General features: G+C 40.3%; 1 long non-coding RNA gene across 1 annotated transcript; it reads right to left on the minus strand.

Moving 5' to 3' along the window:
• Positions 1–578: 578 nt before the first annotated feature.
• LOC141621965 (uncharacterized) lies at positions 579–3,844 on the minus strand. Its single transcript, XR_012532806.1, has 4 exons — positions 3,718–3,844; positions 3,551–3,618; positions 2,242–2,328; positions 579–776 (listed from the first exon to the last, which is right to left on the minus strand). It is a non-coding gene; the product is annotated as an uncharacterized LOC141621965 (long non-coding RNA).
• Between the last annotated feature and the right edge of the window lie 4,935 nt (positions 3,845–8,779).

Below are 8,779 nucleotides of genomic sequence, written 5' to 3' on the forward strand. Positions count from 1 at the left end.
GAAAGTCTAGGCCTCGAGAAAGACCTTTGGTGATTAGGTCCGAAGTGGCGCAAGAGCGTCCGGCTCGAGGTCGTGACAAGAAATATGACAAGACGACAAGGGCAAAGGGAAGATGGAGGAATAGCCCGAGTCTTTATTTATTATTTGTTATTATTATTATTTATTGTTGTAATAAAAAGGTGGGGTTTTTGGAATTCTAGCCTATTCTATTTTTATTATGTAGCGTACTATTATTATAAAAAAGAATGAAATAAAAAAGGTTAAATGGTTATGAAACCGTTGTGATTTTCTATTTATTATCCTTGTCGAATTCCAAATGCAATGCAAATGTCCTTCTATTTAAATTTTAAATATAATGGGTTGTATCCTGTGAAGGATTGCCTACGTATTCACTTAAAAAAATGAAATCAAATGTGACACCCTCACTTATCGCGGAAAAGTAAACACGTAATTCTACAGAAAAACTGACAGGATATGTTTGTAATAGGTTCAATTGGGTAAAAACCTGTAATTTTTAAAACCTGAACCTGTTATAAAGATATCCAAAAGGGAAGGTGTCAAACATGCAAGGTCCAAAATAAATCTCAAGAATGAAACATCGCTAAAGTCGCGAAAAGAAAGTTATACAAACCAAATATGAGAAAGGGAGACATATGTCCCTAAAATGTATGTGACATAAAAAGGGTTTAAGGGTCACAATGAAATAAAACCAGTCTAGGTCCCAAGGTTACTTTGCTCGCTAGCTCGTCCATGTACCCCATATATTCATCACCTACCTGTCATTCGCATTTTATACAAATACGAAAGCCACAGTCAGTGGGGAGTAACTCCGAGTTCTCCCAGCCACGAAATGTCATAATTAATATAACATGTAAACATAAGAATATGAATATGTATAACACATAGCCTTAGCATATAGATGCTAGACAATCGTGCTTATCATGTGAATAACAATATAACAACACATAGTCCTAGCATGTGAATACTAGACCGACTCATACTACACTATCATGTGAATCACATAACATCCAGGAATCCAAACTCTATCAACCATAGCCGGCTTGCATCTCACCTTCTATGATTCATAGAATCACCATACAAGAAAGGGCAATATATCAAAGACAGGCATAAGTTCTTAGCACGGTCAATAGTCACTTTGTAACTCGAGTCTATACCACGAGGTAGGGAAGGTAATCGAACCGGTATCTTGGCTCAGCGGTTACTATTAAGAAAATATGGCCAAGAGACAACACAACCCTAGCCTAAAATCTGCGCAGACCTAGACATGCGGATACACACCACCGCACCCAAGACCCACAACTTTTTTTAAAACAAAGTGAAGTGAGTACCCTAAGGACACCACCGAAGGGTTGGCTAGTACTTAAGCTGACCCCATACTATCAAAATTAGTACCTGAGGTCATGCCCCAACTTGGATATAAATCCACTAGTCAGGAACACAAAGGCTATCAAGCAGTGAACATATACTCGTCAGAGATTATAAAGACCTATCTATGATGAAGGCCGAAATACTCACCTAGGACCTAGTCACAGCTAGTCCCAGCTTGAATACTTTAGCCCACACCACACAAGACTCACCACACAAGTCAAGTAAGACACCCACTTAACCTTAAGAGGGCAAAAAGTCCTACTTACCAACCTAAATGCTAACATTCTATCATGTGAAGGCTATATAAATGTCTATTTACAGCATACAATCCAACAGTTCCTCAATAAGAATTCAATACTAACTTCCAATTCTAGCAATTTTAGCAATATTAAAGGCTTTAGGGGAATCTAGGGCCATTACTACAAAATAAGAAGCTATTTAAATTCAACTAACTAAATAAGAAGCTATTTAAATTCAACTAATTAAACATGTGAAATAGAGATATAATAAATGGCCTAAAACAAGAAAAAGGCCGACTATCTAATTCATTCAAAATTTCATCCAACCGAATTTTTACCCACAACCCCAGCCCTGCGACAGGTACGGGTTAAATTGCGGCTGACCAATCACACAATTGACTGACATCGAATCAGTCAAAGGGACCAAGGCTCAGTTTTCGGCATAATCATCCAACATTACAATTATCGCTATATTATTCTCATGCTATTTCTAATTTCTATCATGTGAAAAACGAAAGTAACACATTATCAATCCCTAAACACTTATCAAACAACAAGCACAACATTAACTACTAATGTGACATTAATTCGTCGAGTAACTCGGAATAGTTACCTTAAGCTAGCAAAGAGACAAGCAATAAACTTGAGAAAGCTTCTAAAACCCAAAATTACTCTTCATCTTCAACCACATATGAGTCACCTAAAATAATTATGTGAAAGGACGATATTAACGAATTATCGTTATATAAAATATGAGACGGAAATTAATTTAATTATATTTTAAATAAACCAAACTAGCGTCAAAACAATTTATAGATACAGCCCAAACTCGCAACTTAGCCAAGGCCATCGCCTAGGCCACGGCCAAGGCCATCGCCTAGGCCACGGCCAGGCCACGGCCAGGCCACGGCTAGCTCGCTAGGTCTGCTTTGCCAGCTCAAGAAGAGCCACGGCCAGGCTACACCCTCTCGTTTATCCGGCCGTCTTAGGACGGTTTCCTAGGCCAAACCACGACGGATACCACCCAAACAAAAGACCCAAACCCAACATGTACATGTACTTGAGACGTTAGCAAAGAGGTTGGTTCAATTTAACATAAAGAAACCCGTCAAAACAGCCCGCTAAAACGCTTTCGACAAAACCCATTTTCACTATTAAAGAAGCTCATTTGTGACCGTCTTAAGACGAAATTTTAAGCATTAAAATGATAGTATTCACCCAATTAAATTACCCAACATAATCACCCACTTCACCATGAATCCAAAGGTACCAACGTTTCTCAAAATGGATAAATAAAACTTGTATAAAACCGTCTCAAACCAACACCACATGAACATTCAATTATGAAAATTTCCCCAAATTATGACCATACGAGTAAAGAAATCGACAATTAAACACAATACTAGAAATCCAAGATCTCAACCGAGAAACTGTACTCGCATGAGTTTCGATCCCAACTTGTACCTTAAAGTAATACAGACCCACAAACAAGCGTTAAATGGTAAACATTGAACAAATTGATCTCTCGTTAATCATCACTTAGCATACATGAAACAAAGCCATCCCTACAACTTGTCAGCCCTTGATTACCAACATAATAATGCTTTTGTATACTAATCAACCATTAGCCTTCGGCCATATAAACCCGAACCTAAGAAAAACCCATGTTTCCATTCATTATGCAGATGCTCCCTCGTAAACGCTACTTTCCCAAAATTCCAAAATAAAATAAAATAATAATGTACAAAATATAATAACTAGTAGTATATACATATACAGTAATCATCAATTCAATAATCAGCTTAATATATCAACACATGAATCCAACGAATCAACGACGTCTAATTGAATAAATAAATTGACACATATTCATATAACCCCGAACAATAGTAACCATATCAGGATCGGTAGAATCGTGTTACCTTAAACGCCCCTTATTCTTCGAATAAATGGTCCACAAGGCACGAGCCTCACCCCGGGTCTTCGAATCCTTCATAAAAGGGCAAGAAAACGGAATAAAGAAGCTAAAAGACGACACTTTTATAAGACGGCGAAAGACGAAACCACTACAAAAAGGAGACTTTCTTACCTTAAAAGGAGGAGGAAGGAAAGGGGAAGAGAATGGTACAAAAATTACCGAATTTGGTCGAGAAATGGGCCGGGATCTGAGGTTTAAGGTGACGAAAATGGAGGTGTGTTGCTCTAGTGTGTTTCGTTGCTTTTTGTTGCTGTTGCTTGGTTCGTTCAGAAATGAAGAAGGAAGAGATGAGGGGGTGGGGACGGGTCAACAACAACAACATAATATTAGTAATAATAAATATAATAATAATAATGAGACACCAGCTAGCTTGCTAGCTACTAATTATACGTACGTTTCTTCATCGTTAAGCAATTTCGCTCGTTTTTAAAACCGCCTCGAGTTAATAAAATCGGTTTTTAGTAAAAGTGTCAGTAATAAAACGGAATTAGTAATAAATAAATTTAATGAGTGAAAATAAAATAAACTCAGCTAGTTAACGGAAATAATACGATATCAGCTTGAATCGGAATTATTAGCGATTTTTACAAAACTAACGGATATTAATAAAAATTGCTATTTTAGTGAAATAAGCTCAAAATAGCTAATTGGACGGTTTTGTTCCCAAAATCCATCTCGGGTTCACTTAAAACAACTTTCATAAGGACTCGTAAAGAAACGGAAATTATTAAATAAATAAACCCGAACTAACTTCAATAAACTCGAACTAACTTTAAATAAACTTACTAATGATTATTAAAATTAACGTATCGAATTATGATGAAATTAATTAATTAGCTAAGCATATATATATAAATCGTTAAATGATGTAATTAAATTCAAAATAGCAATTAAAAGAATTTTATCCAACTTAATAAAATACGGGGTGTTACATCAAACCCTTGCGCGTAGTTCGAGTAAATGTAAAAGAATAATTGTTCTAAGCAAGAGCTTGTAATGAACTTAGAAAATAAGCATGAGCTTTTTGCTTACTCTGAAGGTGCAAATTTAGTTTATTTGATGACATGAGGATGAAGAATTTGTCAAAATGCAAGAGCACAGTGACATTAGCTTATTGCAGCTCGGCCAGGGGCCGTTTATTTAGTGCCACAAGAGCGACACGTGGGGTTACGCGAGGCGCGTTTTTGTTCCTATTCTAGGCATAGTACCGTTTTAGTTGGTCAAGGTTTGTCGGGTTGGAGAATTCATTCCCGTCTAGGTCTGTGATTCTAACCGCACCCCCTGGAATTATGGATTTGACTAGAAATGGTCCGGCCCAATTAGGTTTGAATTTTCCCCGTGGGTCGACATGTAGAAAAGCTCTAACCGATTTAAGTACTAAGTCTCCTTCCTTGATGTTCCTTGGCCTAACCCTTTTGTTGAAAGCTCGTTTGATACGTGCTTGATATGTTTGGACATTATGCAAGGCGAGTAGCCTACATTCATCTAGAAGGATGAGTTCTTCATATCTATCCCTCATCCAATCGGCTTCTGGGATTTGACTTTCGAGTAGGATATGCAAGGATGGTATCTCTAGCTCGACTGGTTGTACGGCTTCCATGCCGTAGGTCAAATAAAAAGGAGTAGCCCCAGTGGGCGTCCTAACAGATGTACGATACCCCCATAAAGCAAAGGGTATCTTACTTGGCCAATCTCGATAGTTGTCAATCATTTTCTTGAGAATCGTGACAACATTCTTGTTTGCCGCCTCTACCGCGCCGTAAGTCTGTGGTCTATAGGGCGAAGAGTGGTGATGCCTAATTTTATACTTGACTAGCAATTGCTCAGTCTCGGCTTGGAAATGTGATCCATTATCACTAATGATCTCATGTGGGCAACCGTATCGACAGATGATGTTGTTTTGTATGAACTTTGCTACATTTTTAGCCGTGAGACTGGTGTAGGAAGCTGCTTCTACCCATTTGGTGAAATAGTCGATTGCCAGTAGGATGAAGCAGTGACCTTCTGTTCCGGCTGGGGTTATCTTCCCGATTATGTCAATTCCCCAAGCAGAAAATGGCCAAGGAGATGTCATTGTATAGAGCAATGAAGGAGGGACATGTTGTACATTCCCGAAGATTAGGCAATTGTGGCAATGTCTTACGTATTTGATGCAATCGGATTCCATTGTTGTCCAATAATACCCCAAACGTGTGATTTTCTTTGCCATCATGGGCCCACTCATGTGAGGACCGCATTCTCCATCGTGGACATCTTCCATCACTTTCCGCGCCTGTGAATGATCAAGGCAACGTAGGATTACACCAAGAGGTGTTCTTTTGTATAATTCTCCTTGCATGAGAATGTATTGGGAAGCTAGTAGGCGTATAACACGTTGTCCCCTCTTGTCCATATCGGGTGGATAGGTACCATTGAGCTTAAAATTCAGGATTGCTTGGAACCAGGGTTCTTGTGCGATTTCCTCTTCGTCGGTGATTTGGTGTACAGAAGCCGGCTCTGACCGTCGTTCGATGCACAAAGGCATTTCCACCATGTCATCCGGCATATTAATCAAAGATGCAAGTTTCGCAAGGGCGTCTGCAAATTAATTTTCTTCCCGAGGTAGGTGTAGATACGTCACGTGATCAAAGAATTGGGCAACTTGGTCTATTCTGGCTTGATAAGGTGCTAGGCTTTCGCTTCGAATTTTCCAAGATCCCGTAACTTGGTTGATGATCAAGGATGAATCCCCATGTACTCGGAGGTTTTTAATGCGTAAGCTCACTACCGCTTGTAGTCTAATGAGACAAGCTTCGTATTCTGCAACGTTATTTGTCACCTCGAAGTCGAGTTTGACAGCAATTGGTGTATGCTCGCCTTCAGGAGAAATGAGCAACACTCCTATTCCAAATCCTCTTAAGTTTGATGCTCCATCAAAATAAAGGTCCCAGGGGTCTATGTCAGTTTGGAGTATATCCTCGTCTGAAAATGACCAAGTGTCTATCGTTTGTGCGTCATTGATGGGATTTTCTGCGAAGAATTCGGCGATGGCGCGACCTTTTATAACTTTCAGAGGCATGTATTTGAGGTCGAATTCTGAGAGCATCAAAGTCCGTCTTGCTAGGCGTCCGTTGAGGACGGGCTTCTCGAAGAGGTATTTGACTGGATCCATTTTGGAGTATATTTTGACGGAGTAGCTAAGCATGTAATGGCGTAGCTTCTTCGTTGCCCACACAAGAGCGAGGCATGTCTTTTCGAGTTGTGACTATTTGCACTCGTACTCCAAGAACTTCTTACTAAGGTAGTAGATAGCTCTTTCTTCACTTCCTACGGTCTGAGCTAGCATGGCACCCATGGCTGTTTCGGTTACTGTGAGATATAAACCAAGAGGTTGATCTCGTTGTGGTGGCATGATCACTGGTGGTTTAGCCAATATCTCTTTGATTCGGTCAAATGCCTTCTGGCAGTCATCATCCCACATGGTGTGATCCGTTTTCTTGAGTTTCTTGAAGATAGGCTCGCAAATCATGGTGAGTTTCGATATGAATCGACTTATATATTGCACTTTTCTCAGGAATCCTCTGACTTCTTTTTCTGTTTGAGGTTGTGGCATTTCGATCAGAGCCTTGATCTTGGAAGGGTCTATTTCTATACCACGTTGGCTAACGACGTATCCTAGGAGTTTGCCAGATGTTACTCCGAATGTGCATTTCTGAGGATTGAGCCTCATGTTGTACTTTCGTAGCCTTGTGAAAAATTTGCGAAGGTTCGCAATATGCCCTTCTCTATCCTTGGATTTGACAATCATGTCGTCTACGTATACCTCAACTTCTTTGTGCATCATGTCATGTAAGAGTGTAGTTGCGGTGCGTTGATATGTAGCTCCGGCGTTGATCAATCCGAATGGCATGACCGTATAGCAATAGGTTCCCCATTGAGTGACAAAGGCGGTCTTATGCATGTCTTCTATGGCCATCTTAATTTAATTATAACCCGCGTACCCATCCATGAAGGATAGTAACGCGTGGTCTGCAGTATTGTCCACCAATATATCGATGTGTGGTAGAGGGAAGTCATCTTTAGGACTTGCTTTGTTTAAGTCCCTAAAGTCAACACAAATGCGGATTCTCCCATCCTTTTTGGGTACGGGTACTATGTTGGCTACCCAGTCAGAATACTCGGAAACTTTGATGAACCCGGCTTTGAATTGCTTGTCAACTTCTTCCTTAATCTTGAGAGCCCATTCTGTTCTCATTCGTCGAAGCTTCTGTTTACAGGTTTGAAACCTGGCTTAATCGGGATTCTATGTTCGGCGATATCCCTGTCGATCCCTGGAATGTCTTTGTAGGACCAAGCGAAAACATCTTTGAACTCGTTTAGGAGGTCTATGAAATCGGCCCTTTCGGTAGAGCTCAAGGTAGTCCCTATCCTAAGTTCTTGGGGTTCTAGTTCGGCTCCTACGTTGATGGGTTCGGTGTCCTCTATTACTGGTCCCCCTTCCCCTTCCTGTAGTATTTCTTTGGCTACGTAGGGAGGTATTTCAATTGAGTCTGGGTCTTGGTCATCCTCAGTATCATCGTAAACAGAATTGCACTCAAGATAACACGAAGAGAAAGCAGAACCTGATTTATTCATATTAAAATTTGAGTAAAGTTTAAACAAAGAAGCCATCTGATCCATGGTTAGTGGCGGCAAAGGGACAGTGGTTGGGACATTTCCCGAACTACTGTGACTACTCGAAGCTAAGCTAGGAGAAACAAAGGGAGTGGGGATGACGACAGGAGGAGACTCTCTAATGACTTCTCTAGACCCCGACTCTGACTCCGAGTCTGACTCGAACTTATCATCTTCTGGTTCTCCTTTGAACATCTCTCCTTCTCCAGTGGTTAGCTTGAAGAGTCTTCCTTGATTGTTGGTCCACTTGATTGATTTTCTCCATCCTTTCTGCTGACTTGCGTTGGTTTCTGTGATTAACGCGGTGGGGTTGAAGCGATCGTCTTGAAGTATCATGGTAATGATCTCATCCTGCGCGGCCCTAACAAATCGATCTTCTCCAAACAATAGGCTAACAGCTTGTTCGTCTAAGTAAGGTGCTTGACGGGTTTTGACGGTAGGAACCGTTTCTGGAGGGATGAAGTAGCAATCGTGAAAGATCTCGATTCCGGCTAGCTTCCTCTCGAGATAATGCCAAGGC

Source organism: Silene latifolia, chromosome X, assembly GCF_048544455.1.
Source record: "Silene latifolia isolate original U9 population chromosome X, ASM4854445v1, whole genome shotgun sequence".
In the NCBI taxonomy this organism is placed as follows: Eukaryota; Viridiplantae; Streptophyta; class Magnoliopsida; order Caryophyllales; family Caryophyllaceae; genus Silene; species Silene latifolia.